The sequence below is a fragment of the Micromys minutus genome, assembly GCF_963924665.1.
Source record: "Micromys minutus genome assembly, chromosome: 5".
Classification (NCBI taxonomy): Eukaryota; Metazoa; Chordata; class Mammalia; order Rodentia; family Muridae; genus Micromys; species Micromys minutus.
In genome coordinates this window covers 54312946-54328170 of record NC_137974.1, presented here as the reverse complement: position 1 = coordinate 54328170, position 15225 = coordinate 54312946, and the positions used below count along the sequence as shown (strand labels likewise).

The 15225-nt window shown below is 37.2% G+C and overlaps 1 protein-coding gene across 2 annotated transcripts in view; it reads right to left on the bottom strand.

The window, feature by feature from the left end:
• The window catches only part of TBC1D5 (TBC1 domain family member 5), a 446523-nt gene that overhangs the window by 210225 nt on the left and 221073 nt on the right, over positions 1 to 15225 (bottom strand). The gene's annotated exons all lie outside the window — the stretch shown is intronic.

Below are 15225 nucleotides of genomic sequence, written 5' to 3'. Positions count from 1 at the left end.
AGCTTTGAATTTTGTAATGACTATGCAGGCTATTCCATTGCCTGTAAAACACTGGCAGTGTAGTTCAGTGGATGTATAGGAAAATGAATTTTAATAAGAATATATGACACATTTATCTGTTAACAAAAATATGTTTCAAAATTGCATAACAAAGAAGTAGCCTGTTAGTTATACTGACTTTTCATATGAAATAACTCTGAATAATCCTGTTTTCTTTCTCGTTAGGTGGGAGAGTTAAATGGAAAAGAATATTACCCTTTTAAATTGTGTGTGCTCTTTCCTATTGAAATACCCACAAAGTCTTTCTATTGGGTCACTGTGAAAACATTAACAGGTGCATGGAAATTTCAACAAAACATAAAAAAAAATGTAAAAGCCTTATTGTAAACACACACACACACACACACACACACACACACACACACACACACATACACACACAAACCAAAAACAACAACAACAAAAACCTGTTACACACAAGCCTGAATTTTTTACAGTACCTATATCTGAGTAGATAAACCACTGAAATATCCCTCCAAGGCATGCAGGCACCAAGGGCTCAACACCTGTGCCTCATTAATATACAAGTAAATCTGCTCAACTGGGAAACAATTGGAAATTAATTGTCCCAAACCATTTACTAAGGTTGGCTAGAGAAATCAGACCAACATTCCCACTATTTGAATCTGAACTGAACATTAAGAATCATTTGTCAACAGTCAAGGCTACTGAGATTGGCTTTGTGAAATTACCCCCAAATTCCACAATACTACAATAAAATTGACATGAGATGTAAAACTGATTATCAAAGCCAAAACCTCAGACATAACCTCAGAAGAATGATATCCTAAAGGAGAAAGCTACTGGAACCTCAGAACACAAGGCTGTCATTGACCATATTGCATGCATGTTGAGAAAAGACATATCTTTCTTGAGAAACTGTTATTAAGGACTGGGGACATAGTTCAGTGGCATAGGCATTTCAGCCTACAGGGCAGGGAAAAATTATTTTTAAAAGTAGCATGATGGCATTGACCTCACAAACTCACAGCAGCTGTGGTTATCTAAACACATTCTGCCCGAGACCAGTCAACTTTGTTATAAACTCCAACATGCAGTGTGGAGGGGCTCCTCAGCTGCCCAAATCTGGCTGAGGAGCTTTGCAGTTGATGGCTGCCTGGGGAGAAGAGTGATGGCCATTCTTGGTTGTCAACTTGTCTACATCTGGAATTAAATGATATCCACAAATGGAGGGCCTATCTATGAGGGATTTTTGCTTATTTAAAGTGGGAAAATCCACTTCTAATGCAGATCTCTGAGTTGGGAAGATACACCTTCAGTCTGAATCTTGGAGGTGGCAAGGCACACCTTAATCCAGATCTTCTGCAGTGCAAAGATTTCTCTTTAATCTGGGAAAGCCTGCTGCTGCAAGCCTATATAACAGCATGGAAGAAGGAAGATTTTCTCTTTGCCTGTTTGCACTCACCTCCCTAGAAAGCCCATTCCTTCTGATACTAGAGCCTGCTGTGGGATTCCGGCATATACTGAAGACCTCCAACTAAGACATCCAACTTCATGGACTGAACAACTACAAGATCCTATACCATCCATTCAGATGCAGCCATTGTTGGAGTAGTTGGGTCTCAGTCTATATGTGATTCTCAAAAATTTATTCTGTAAGATTCATTCTCTAAGTTCTGCTATTCTAGAGAAACTTGACTAGCAGAAGGAATCACTTTTCTTGAGGAATGTGGTCACTGGTAGATTATCCATGCCCCAGTAGATGAATCCAGGCCCATACACATTTGGATTTAGTGGATTAAATAATAAACACATTTTTTCAGTTCCAAAGAGTTCAATATATACTCATATTGTATTATGAAGTACTTAGCAATCAATTTTCAATGATGAGATAAAGAAGTACATTAGAGAGATGTATCTCCACGTGTGGTCTGTCAACAAAAAGAACAGATTTTGAATCCCAAATTAAACTTAACCCCAAAAACAAGCATATTTATGACCCAAAAACATCAATAATTCTGGATAGGAAAAAGGAGTATGAATTAGTGACTTCTAGTCTTTTTCAAAATGAGTTCTTATTCACAGGGGTGAAGAAGCTACAGAAAGAAAAATTAAGAAAAAGTAGTCATGAAATTATGTTTAATACTATATTTTAGATGGGCAGATATATGTGCATATACATAAACATAGAGGGTAGCAGGTAATCTTGAGCTGTCAAAACCTGACAATAACACCAGTGATAAAATGCTAATTGTAATAATTTAGACAAAATATTTTTAGGCCAATTGGAACCAGTCTCTTTGGTTATGTCTTTAACTCCTCTTTTCAGACAACTGAACAAACAGAAAAATAAAACTACTCAGAAGAGATAAAAAATCAATGTAAACTAGAAAAAATGCCTTTCTAGAACAAGAAAACTAAAAGACACAGTATAATCCAGACACAAGGGAAATGAGCTCTGTCTATCAAGCAGGAAAAACACCATGATCTTCTCTTCTTTTCAAATTTGAATTAATACTCAGTGTAAGAGCAGAAAATAAGTTCTTAATAGTCAGACTGAGGAAGATGTGTTATGACTGCAAACAGTGAAGAATGGCCTGGTATATTTAAATATTTAAGAATTCTTTATTTTATTTTTAAAAGATTTCACATGAGCAATGTATGATTTCCCCAGTCACTCCCTTTCTTCCCTCCAAGCCCTCCCACATATTCCCAAATAACTGAAAGTCATGGGTTTCTTTTTCATTAATATTACTGTTTTATAAACATATGAACTAATACAGAAATAGATTTTACTAAGTCCCATTAGTTAGTATTGCTCAAATGAATGATTATAAGGCTTGGAACTGATTATAAGGATAGCCAGTTAGGTGGGCTCATCCTTAGGAAAGACATAATCCTCACTCTCTTGGAAGTTAGTAATTAGCTTCAGCTCTTCACCTAGGAGTGGGGCTTTGTGTGAGTGATGTCCTCCATCCACCATGGCTTAGCTTAGCAACTAATGGTGTCACTGTTTGTGTGTTATTCAGGCAACTGTGCCATCAAAATTTCATGGATAAAGCTTCCCTATTGTATATAGAAGGCACAACCTTTCAGGTGACATCCTGGTCCTCTGGCTTTTAGAACCTCTGGGTCCTTTCTTCTGTGATGTTCCCTGAGCCACAGCTATAGAGACCTAGACTTTAAACACTTCTTTTAAAAAAGCATTAGTGCCACCAAGTGGCAAGGACTCTACCATTGCAGGCACCAGATCCCTGAAGACAAAATCAGCTGGTACATGCTGACAAAGGATTAGCAGCAGGAGGCCTTGAAACAATAATATATTTTATAATATATTTAATATAATTATAATATATTTAATATAATAATTTATTTTATAATAAAGTGGTGTTAAGAATGTTGAATTACCCAGGCACTTCTCAAAGAGGCTACTGTGAGTGAATACAATTGTCCCAGTCTGCAGCAAATGTTACTCAAAAAACTCAAAACCCAAACCAACAAACCAGAAAAGTTTCCCCCCCAGCAGTTGATGACATTCCTTTAATAAAACTTAGTTCCATAGTTAGCCTTCTGCAGCGGCTTGTTTGTGTTTGACATGGAAGTCCTTTGGTTTTGTTTTGTGTAGTACTGGCTAAAAAAATTCTCTTGACTCTACCTCATGAGTACTTAGATTAAAGATGTGTGTTACACCTAATCTATGAAATTACTCAGAACACTCAATGAATGAATACAGCTAGTGATTATAAAGACATCATCTATTTTCAATTATATATTTTAATGTATTTCTTAATATTTATAAACAATTGATGTAAAACTTTTAAATTAAAAAAAATTTTCAAAATAGTATTTTGCACATATATTTTGGTCATATTCTTTCCCTTTCCTTAACTCCTTCCATATAAACCTTCTCTTCCCATCCCATTTCATATTCTTTCTCTTTTAAGAAAAGTCAAAAAAAAAAAAAAAAGAAAAGTCAAAACCTAAGCCAAAGCCTGTGTGCACACATAGACACAAACACACATACATACAAACACATTCATACACACACAAACACACACACACACACAGCATACAAGAAAAAGTGAAGATAAAAATAAAAAACAAATGGTAAAAACATAAAGTCAGGTTTATGTTGGTCAGCTTGAGGCCTGTTCAAGGGTGTGGTTAACACACCAAGTATCACTCCATTAAAAAAAAACTCACTTTCCCCCTCAGACAGTTTATTCATTGCAAATGACTTCTTGTTTAAATGTGTACAGGTCTTAATGTATGTTGTTGGGGTTTCTAATTGGTGTCTTCTAAACCCATTGTTTAATAATTTTTAACTGAGGAAATGCATAATATGTGCTAAATTTAGAGAAGTTTAATCAGTGATCTAGATTATCATAAACTACAGAATTTATCTATATTCTATAGAGAGCGTCTCATTTGTATGATTTCTACCTGAGTTTCTGATATCATCTGGAGGTGAACACCGTCGCTAAGGAATGACATAACATCTCAAACAGCATACAACACAGAAAGAGGTGAGTGAGCGGAACCTGAACAGCCAGGGGAAGGGGAAGAGTGTAGAGACTACCAGACTGTGCTACTGGAAAGCTGTCACTAGGACAGTTATTTTGGCATCTAATGATACAGGAACTGTTCAGTGAGCAAGAAAAGTATTACATTACAGTGAGAAGTACAAAAGTCAGAATGTCGGAAAGAAAGTGAAGGAGGATTCTCTGGCTTCTGGGACATTCCGCCAGAGTAACAGAATCGAGATCTCCAAATGGCCATGTACCTGAAGAGACAAACCTGTGATCAATAGAACATACGGGCATCAAAGGAAAGCAGGAAGATAACCTATGAGCAGGACAGAATGTATTAAACTGAAGAAGTACAAAGAAAGGACTTTGATATAAAATTTTGCACAATTTTATGCTTTTAATGCATAAGGTGAGATTTAAAAATTTGTAATAACATTTATGATCAAACTTTAAAAGCCGATATTAAAAAATACAGACAATTTTAAATGGTTCTAGTTTATAAAAAAAAAAAAAAATAAGAAATTCTATCAGCCAAAAGAGTGTATCATAGTTCCAGTATTGTATATAATACCATTTAAAGAAATGAGTTTGAAAATGCTGTTCTAACAGAACAGGAGCTATCTCACTCAGAATCAATAGAAAGATGGAAAGTATAAATTAAGTATGTCAGCATAAGACTGTAAAGTGTGGCACCAGCCGTAGCAAGCGGCACACTAGGGCTGCAGGTGCCAAGATCAACCAGACAAGCACTGATGTTATCAGTAATTACCTCATTTTTAGCTTAAATCACAGGTAATGAGGGAACTCTGAGTCTCTAAAAGGCAATTAGTAACTCTACTGGCTTCTTGCTTCCTGTTGTAAGGAATTTTTCATAAGTTACTCTTATTTCAAGCCTTTCTCCTCTCCTTAAGGAAACATTAGGGCATATAGTTTATACAAACATATATACATACATAGAAAACTGAATGTACAATTACCCAAAAGCTTAAAGTTATTTCTTTAAACATCTAAGTGAACTATGTCTTTATGCACTGAAGTGCCCTGAGACGAAGGTGAGGTTAGTTCATTACAGAGACATGCTAAAATCTATAGAAAAGTTCTAATTCAGGTTTGAAATAAATAAAGACTGAAAAATTTGAGATTGACCTTATGTTCTGTAGAATATAAAGGTGTGAGCTAAATTACAGTTAAAGACTTATAGACATAATACACTTTATTTTTTATTTATATTTAAAGCATTTAAGTGTGTTTATAACTTTTATTCTATTTTTTAATATTATGTATAATTTTAACTTTTTCTATTTTCAATTTTATTGGATATTCTTTGTATATACATTTCAAATGTTATACCCTTTCCCCCACTCCCCTCCCTTCTCCCCCTCAACTTAATTCCATAAAGTTGTTCCCTCCCCCAATCACCCTGTCTACCTCAGTGCCTTGACTGATGATGATGTCCTTCCCATGAGGGTGCAAACCTTTCAGCTATTTTAGTCCTTTCTCTAGATCTTTCATTGGGATCCCCTGTTCAGTCTGATGTTTAGCTGCAAACATCCTCAAGATAGCCATTTTTACAATGTTGATCCTTCCGATCCATGAGCATTGGAGATCTTCCACCTTCTGAGGTCTGCTTCCATTTCCTTCTTCAGATTTGAAGATCTTGTCCTACATATTCTTCACTTGTTTGGTTAGGGTCACACTTAGGTATTTTATATTCTTTGTGGCTACTACGAAGGGTGTGAATTCTCTAATTTCATTATCAGCCGGTTTGTTCTTTGAGTAGAAGAAGGCTACTGAGTTTTTTGAGTTAATTTTATATCCAGGCACATTGCTGAAGTGTTTTTATCAGCTGTAAAAGTTCCCTGGTGGAATTTTTAGGGTCGCTTAAGTATACTATCATATCATCTGCAAATAATGATATTTTGACTTCTTCCTTTCCATTTTGTATCCTTTTGACCTCTTTTTGTTGTCTTATCGCTCTAGCTAGTACGTCCAGTACTATACTGAATAAGTAGAGAGAGAGTGGACAGCCTTGTCTAGTCTCTGATTTTAGTGGGAGTCCTTTAAGTTTCTCACCATTTACTTTGATGTTGGCTACTGGTTTACTGTATATTATTTTACTGTGTTTAAGTATGAGCCTTGAATAACTGACCTTTCTTTTTTTTTTAACAACTTTATTTTACAAAACAAAGATAAATGTACAGATTTTAAGTATTGTTTACATAAAATTATACAATACATTTTTGTCAGTACTTTTTTCAGATTTTAAAATAATTTTTACATGAAATTGTATGAATATATTTTTTAGTTAGTACTTGATTTTTTTAAAGGTTTGATAGTATGCATTGAAAACTTAATAGTTACAATGAGCATAAAGTACATGTAAAACAAAATGTAACATGGAAATAGTCAAAGTTTTCTTGTTGTATAGAAATTTTTTTGTATTGTTTTGTTTTGTTTTCTTTATTTCTTGGACTTCATACAGTCTGTGAGTTGTTTCTGGGGCACGGCGAGCCTCTGGGGTTAGCATCCCACTATCAGTGACTGCATATTATGTCTGTTCTTTTGTGACTGGGTTATCTCACTCAGAATGATATTCTCTAGATGCAGCTATTTTTTTAAGAATTTGGTCAAGTTATTGTTTCTGGTGGCTGAGTAGTATTCCATTGTGTAAATGTACCACAATTTTTGTATCCATTCATCTTCTGAAGGACATCTGGGTTCTTTCCAGCTTCTGGCTATTATAAATAAAGCTGCTATAAACATTGTGGTGCATATATCTTTGTTGTGTACTAAGGTGTCTCTGGGGTATATGCCCAGAAGTGGAATAGCTGGGTCTTCAGGTAGTATTATGTCCAATTTTCTGAGGTATCGCCAGACTGATTTCCAGAGTGGTTTTATTAGTTTGCAACCCCACCAACAGTGCAGAAGGGTTCCTCTTTCTCCACAACCTCGCCAGCATCTGTTGTCTTCTGAGTTTTGGATCTTGGCCTATCTGACTGGTGTGAGGTGGAATCTCAGGATGGTTTTGATTTGCATTTCCCTGATGACTAAAGATGTCGAGCACTTCCTCAGATATTTCTCAGCCATTCGATATTCCTCAACTGAGAACGTTTTGTTTAGCTCTGTACCCCATTTTTTAATAGGGTTATTTGATTCTCTGGTGTCTAGCTTTTTGAGTTCTTTGCATACCTTAGATATTAGGCCTCTATCTGATGGGGTGTTGGTAAAGATCTTTTCCCATTCTGTTAGTTGTCGTTTTGTTTTCTTGACGATGTCTTTAGCCTTACAGAAACTTTGCAATCTCATTAAGTCCCATTTGTTAATCTTTGACCTTAGAGCTTGAGCCATTGGTGTTTTGTTCAGGAAATTTTCTCCTGTGCCTATGTGTTCTAAGGTTTTCCCTACTTTCTCATCTAAGAGTTTCAGTGTATCTGGTTTAATGTGGAGATCTTTGATCCACTTAAACTTGAGCTTTGTAGAAGGAGATAAGAAAGGGTCTATTTTCATTCTTTTGCATGCTGAATGCCAGTTGGACCAGCACCATTTGTTGAATAGGCTGTGCTTTTCCCATTGAATGTTTGCAGCTCCTTTGTCAAAAATCAGGTGACCATATACGTGAGGGCTCATTTCTGGATCTTCTATTCTATTCCATTGATACACATGCCTATTTCTGTACCAGTACCATGCAGTTTTCAGCACAATTGCCTTGTAATATAGCTTGAGGTCAGGAATAGTGATTCCCGCAGATGTTTTTTTTTTTTTTTTTTTTTTTTTTTTTTTTTTTTTTTTGTTGAGGATGGATTTCGCTATTCTAGGTCTTTTGTTATTCCAGATGAAATTGCACATTGCTCTTTCCAACTCAATGAAGAACTGGGTTGGAATTTTGATGGGGATTGCATTGAATCTGTAGATTGCTTTTGGTACGATGGACATTTTTAAGATGTTGATTCTTCCAATCCATGAGCATGGGAGATCTTTCCATTTTCTGAGATCCTCCTCAATTTCTTTCTTTAGAGGTTTGAAGTCTTGTCATACAGGTCCTTCACTTGCTTAGTTAGAGTCACACCAAGGTATTTCGTAGTTTTTGTGACGATTGTGAAGAGTACCTTTTCCCTAATTTCTTTCTCCACATGTTTGTCCTTTGAGTATAGGAAGGCTACTGATTTGTTTGAGTTAATTTTGTATCCAGCCACTTTGCTGAACTTGTTTATCAGCTGTAGAAGTTCTCTGGTGGAATTTTTGGGGTCACTCAAGTACACTATCATGTCATAGGCAAAGAGTGATGTTTTTATCCCTTCCTTTCCGATTTGTATTCCCTTGATCTCCTTTTGCTGTCTAATTGCTCCAGCCAGGACTTCCAGTACTATGTTGAATAGGTAGAGGGAGAGTCAGCAGCCTTGTCAAGTCCCTGATTTTAGTGGGACTGCTTCAAGTTTCTCGCCATTAAGTTTGATGTTGGCTGTTGGTTTGCTGTATATTGCTTTTATTATGTTTAGGTATGGGCCTTGGATTCCTGTTTTTTCCAGGACTTTTAACATGAAGGGGTGTTGTATTTTGTCGAATGCTTTCTCAGCATCTAGTGAGATGACCATGTGATTTTGTTCTTTGAGTTTGTTTATATGGTGGATTACATTGATGGATTTTCTAATGTTAAACCATCCCTGCATCCCAGGGAGGAAGCCTACTTGGTCACGATGAATGATCGTTTTGATGTGTTCTTGGATTCGGTTTGCAAGGATTTTGTTGAGTATTTTTGCGTCAATGTTCATAAGTGAGATTGGTCTGAAGTTCTCTTTCCTTGTAGGGTCTTTGTGTGGTTTAGGTACGAGGGTTATTGTAGCCTCAAAAAATGAGGTGGGTAATATTCCATCTGATTCTATCTTTTGGAATAGTTTGGCAAGTATTGGTGTTATATCCCCAATAAACGTCTGATAAAATTCTGCACTGAACCCGTCTGGACCTGGGCTTTTTTTGGTTGGGAGGCTTTTGATGACTTCTTCTATTTCTTTAGGTGTTATAGGGTTATTTAGATGGTTTACTTGGTCCTGGTTTAACTTTGGGACCTTGTATCTGTCTAGGAATTCATTCATTTCCTCCAGATTTTCCATTTTGTGGAGCATAAGTTTTTGTAGTAGTATCTGATGATTTCTTGAATTTCCTCAGTTTCAGTTGTTATGTCACCCCTTTCCTTTCTGATTTTGTTAATTTGGATACTCTCTCTTTGCCCTCTAGTTAGTCTTGCTAGGGGTTTATAAATCTTGTTGATTTTCTCAAAGAACCAACTCTTTGTTTTGTTGATTTTTTTCAATGGTTCTATTTGTTTCTATTTGGTCTATTTCTGCCCTAATTTTGATTATTTCTTGCCGTCTACTTTTTTTGGGTATATCTGCTTCCTTTTGTTCTAAAGCTTTTAGCTGTGCTGTCAGGTTGCTGATGTGATCTCTCTCCAGTTTCTTTTTGGAAGAACTTAGGGCTATGAGTTTTCCTCTCAATACTGCTTTCATTGCATCCCATAGCTTTGGGTATGTTGTGTTTTTGTTTTCGTTGAATTCTAGAAAATCCTTAATTTTTTCTTTATTTCTTCTTTGACCCTGCTATCCTTTAACAGAGTGTTGTTTAGTTTCCATGTGTATGTGGGCTTTTTGTTGTCTTTGTTGTTGTTAAAGACCAGCCGTAGACCATGGTGATCTGAGAGGATGCATGGGAGTATTTCAATCTTCTTATATTGATGGAGGCTCGTTCTGTGTCCAATTATGTGGTCAATTTTCGAGAAGGTGCCATGGGGTGCTGAGAAGAAGGTGTATTCTTTTACTTTATGATAGTATGTTCTATATATATCTATTAATTCTAGTTGGTTCAAAGTCTCTGCTAGTTTTGCAGTGTCCTTGTTCAGTTTCTGTTTCCCTCATCTGTCCATTGGTGAGAGTGGGGTGAAATGTATTTTTTGAGCTTTAGTAGGGTTTCTTTTATGAATGTGGGTGATTTTTTATTTGGAGCATATATGTTAAGGATTGACAGTTCTCCTGACAGATTTCCCCGGTAATGAGTAAAAAGTGTCCTTCCTTATCTTTTTTGATAACTTTTGGTTGGAAATTTACTTTATTCGATATTAGAATAGCCACTCCAGCTTGCTTCTTGGAGCTGTTTGCTTGGAAGTTTTTTTCCCACCCTTTTACTCTGAGATAGTGTCTGTCTCTGTCTCTGAGATGAGTTTCCTGTATGCAGCAAAAGGCTGGATTTTGTTTATGTATCCAGTCTGATAGTCTATGTCACTTTATTGGGGAGTTGAGACCATTTATGTTAATAGATATCAAGGAATAGTTGTTTCTGTTTCCTGCCATTATTGCTTTTTTGGGTTGAGTTGTGTCTGTGTTTTTTTCTTCTTATAGTTTTCTTATTTAGGAGTTTTTTTGTTTTTACTAGGCTGTATTTTCCCTCATTGTATTGGGTTTTCCACCTATAATTCGTTGTAGTGCTGGGTTTGTGGTCAGATATTGTGTGAATTTTGATTTGTCTTGAAATATCTTCGTCTCTCCATCGATGGTAATTGATAGTTTTGCTGGGTATAGCAGCTTGGGGTGGCACTTGTGTTCTCTTAAGGAGTGCATGATGTCTGTCCAGGCTCTTCTAGCTTTCATAGTCTCTGTTGAGAAATCGGGTGTGAGTCTGATTGGTCTGCCTTTATATGTTACCTGACATTTTCCCCTTACTGCTTTTAGTATTCTTTCTTTGCTTTGGGCACTTGGTGTTTTGACTATTATGTGTCGGGAGGTATTTCTTTTCTGGTCCAACCTATTTGGAGTTCTGAAGTCTTCTTTTATGCTCGTGGTCATCTCATTCTTGAGGGTAGGGAAGTTTTCTTCTACGATTTTGTTGAAGATATTTACTGTGCCTCTTAGTTGATACTCTTCTCCCTCTTCTATTTCTATTATCCTTAGGTTTGGTCTTATTGTGTCTTGGATATCCTGGACATTTTGGGTTAGAAGCTTTTTATTTATTTTATTTTATTTTTTTTTTTGCATCTTCTCTGGCTGTTTTGTCTATGTTTGCATTGTTGTCTTCTGCCCCCGAGATTCTCTCTTCGTTCTCTTGTAATCTATTGGAAATGCTTGCTTCTGTGACTCCTGATTTCTTTTTTTGGTGTTCTGCCTCTCCTTATCTCTTTTAGTGTTTTCTTTATTGTGTCAATTTCTGTTTTAATTTCCCTCTTCCATTCCTTTATTTCTTTGGTTCTCTTTTCCTCTAGTTCTTTGAGTTCTTTGAGTGTTTTTCTTGTTTCCTCTTTAAAAGCTTCTGAATCTTTTTGCTTATCCTCCCGTTCTTGTTTAAGTATCTCTATCAGCATCTTGAGGTATTATTTCATGTCTGCGTCTTCTTTTTCTGGAGTGTTTGGAATTCCGATGTTTGCTGTTATGGGATAGCTGGGTTCTGGTTTTGCCAGGTTGTCTTGGTTTTCTTGGGATATACTCTTTCGCTTTCCTCTTGCCATTTTGTTGTCAGTGATATGTTCTCTCCTTTCCCTTGTATCTGGTCTGTGTCCCTGGATGTCCACTGGTCCAGGTGGCAGATGTGCCCAACCCTGTTCTATTCCTCAGGGTCGCCTGGTGGGAACAGAGGTTCCAAAGTTCTATTTCCTGGTCCCCGGATCAGGCAGGTTGGAGGGTGTGCTCCGCGTGCGCACTCAGCAGAGATCTCGCTGCTACCCGGCCACCCAGATCTCCCACTCACCAATCTCTCAACCTTAGGAGCTGGCAGTCCGCGTGGCAGATGGGTCGGGCTCTCATACCTGACCTTTCTAAGCTTATAACATGAAGGGGTGTTGAATTATGCCAACTGCTTTCTCTGCATCTAGAGAGATAATCATATAATTTTATCTTTGAGTTTGTTTATATAGTGGATGACATTGATAGACTTCCATATATTGAAACATCCCTGCATGCCTGGGATGAAGCACACTCGATCATGGTGAAGATCTTTTTGATGTGTCCTTGGATTCGGTTTGCAAGAATTTTATTGAGTATTTTTGCATCAATGTTCATGAGGGAAATTGGTCTAAAGTTCTCTTTTTTTGTAGGATCTTTGTGTGATTTAGGAATGAGCATAATTGTGGCTTCAAAGAATTAGATGGGTAATATTCCATCGGCTTCTATTTTGTGGAATAGTTTGGAGAGTACTGGTATTCAGTCTTCTTTGAAAGTCTGATAGAATACTGTATTAAACCCATCAGATCTTGGTCTTTTTTTTTTTTTTTTAAGTTGGGAAGTTTTTGATGACTGCTTCTATTTCTTTAGGGGTTATGGGGCTGTTTAGATGGTTTATCTGATACTGATTTAACTTTGGTACCTGGAATCTGTCTACAAAAATTGTCCACTTCCTCTAGATTTTCTAGTTTTGTTGAGTATAGGCTTTTGTAATAGGACCTGATGTCTTCCCTTTCATTTCTGATTTTGTAAATTTGGAGTTCATCTTGATAGATTGATGATGAGTAAAAAGTATCCTTCCTTGTCTTTTTGATGACTTTTGGTTGAAAATCTATTTTATCTGATATTAAAATGGCTATTCCAGCTTGTTTTTTGGAACTGTTTGCTTGGGAATATTTTTCCCAACCTTTTACTCTGAGACAGTGTCTGTCTTTGTTGCTGAGTTTCCTGTATGCAGCAAAATGCTGGATACTGTTTTCATATTCAGTCTGATAGTCTATTTCTTTTGATTGGAGAATTGAGTCCATTAATGTTAAGAGATATTAAGGAATAGTGATTGTTGTTCCATGCTATTTTTTTTTGTTAGAGGTACAGTTACATTTGTGTGCTTTTCTTCTTTGGTGTGTGTTGCAAGAGGATTAGTTTCTTGATCTTGCTAGGGTGAAGTTTCCCACTTTGTGTTGGAGTTTTCCATCTATTAACCTTTGTAGGGCTGAATTTGTGGACAGATACTGTGTAAATTTGTTTTTGTCCTGGATATCTTGGTTTCTCCATCTATGGTGATTGATAGTTTTGCTGGATACAGTAACCTGGACTGGAACTTGTTTTCCCTTAGGGTCTGTATGATGTCAGTCCAGAATCTTCTAGCTTTCATAGTCTCTGTGGAGAAGTCCTGTGTAATTCTGATTGGTCTGTCTTTATATGTTACCTGTCCTTTTCCCCTTACTGCCTTTAGTATTCTTTGTTTTGAGCATTTGTTGTTTTGACTATTATGTGTCAGGAAGAATTTCTTTTCTGTTCCACTCTATTTGGGGTTCTGTAGGCTTCTTGTATGTTCATGGTCATCTCTTTTCTTAGGTTAGGGAAACTTTCTTCTATAATTTTGTTGAAGATATTTACTGTGCCTTTCAGTTGATACTCTTCGCCCTCTTCTACACCTATCATCCTTAGGTTTGGTCTTCTCATTGTGTCCTGGATTTCCTGGATGTTTTGGCTTAGAATCTTTTTGATTTTTGTATTTTCTCTGACGGTTGTGTCAATGATTTCCATGTTATCTTCTGATACTGAGATTCTCTCCTCCATCTTTTGTATTCTGTTGGTGAAGCTACTAGCATCTATAACTCCTGATGTCTTTCGTAGGTTTTCCAACTTCAGGGTGGTCTCCTTTTGTCTTTTCATTATTTATATTTCTGTCTTCAGTTCCTTCACCTGGTTGTTTGTGCTTTCCTTTAGCTCTTAAAGTGATTTTTGGGTTTCTTCTTTAAGGAGTTCAACTTGTTTACATGTATTCTCCTGGTTTTATTGTACTTATTTAAATGTGTTACTTATTTGCTTCTCAAAGATCTCCATCATCACCATGAAGTATGATTTTGAGTCTAAATACTGTTTTTCTGATGAGTTAGGATATCCACTATTTTCAGTGGTGGGAGAACTGGGCTCTGGTCTTGTGGGTCTGTGGGCCCATAGTTTCCCGAGGGAGATTGTTCCTGGGTAGGCTGTGAGTTCCGATGGCAGAGCTCAGTCCTGATGCAGCTGGCCTGGGTCTGGCCTTGGGCTGAAAGTATGCACTCCGAGGAAGTATAGCTGCCTACACCATGAGAGTGCTGGGCAGCCTCCCCAGGGGTAGACAGTGGATAGAAGAAGTTGAATCACCCTTCCACTTAGGATGGAGAGTGCTCCTGCAGATCTTCTGAGATCCCAGAGACCTGTTGTGGGTAGGTGGGCTGCTGATCCTGATGCAACTGGGCCAGGTTTGGCTTTGGGCAGGAAGTGTACACAACCAGGCAGTAGCACTGCCTGTGCAGTGAGAGTTTTGGGCAGCCTCTCCTGGCGGTAGACAGTGGGCAGAAGAATTTGACTCACCCTTCCACTTAGCATGAAAAGTGACCCTGCACCTCTTCTGAGCTCCCAGCGACCTGTCTTTCTTTTCCTTTCAAAGGTGACCACAGGAATAGAGAAGATCTGACAATGATATTACCCTTTAACATTAAAGCTTGCCATGCCTCTAGAACAATATAGGGAATAATTACGATGAAGTAAAATTACCAAAGTAATGTTAAGTACAAAATATAAGGGGAGGTGCTGATACTAATATCTAGTTCCTAATGGGTTCTTGATTTGTCAATAAAGAAGGCCCAGAGCCAATTTCCGAGTAGAAGGTACAGCTCGAACTTCTGAGTCTCAAGAGGAAAAAGAGATGCAGCAAAAGCTTTTCTGCCTGGCTTTGGAACAAGTAGCATGTAGCAGTCTTGCAA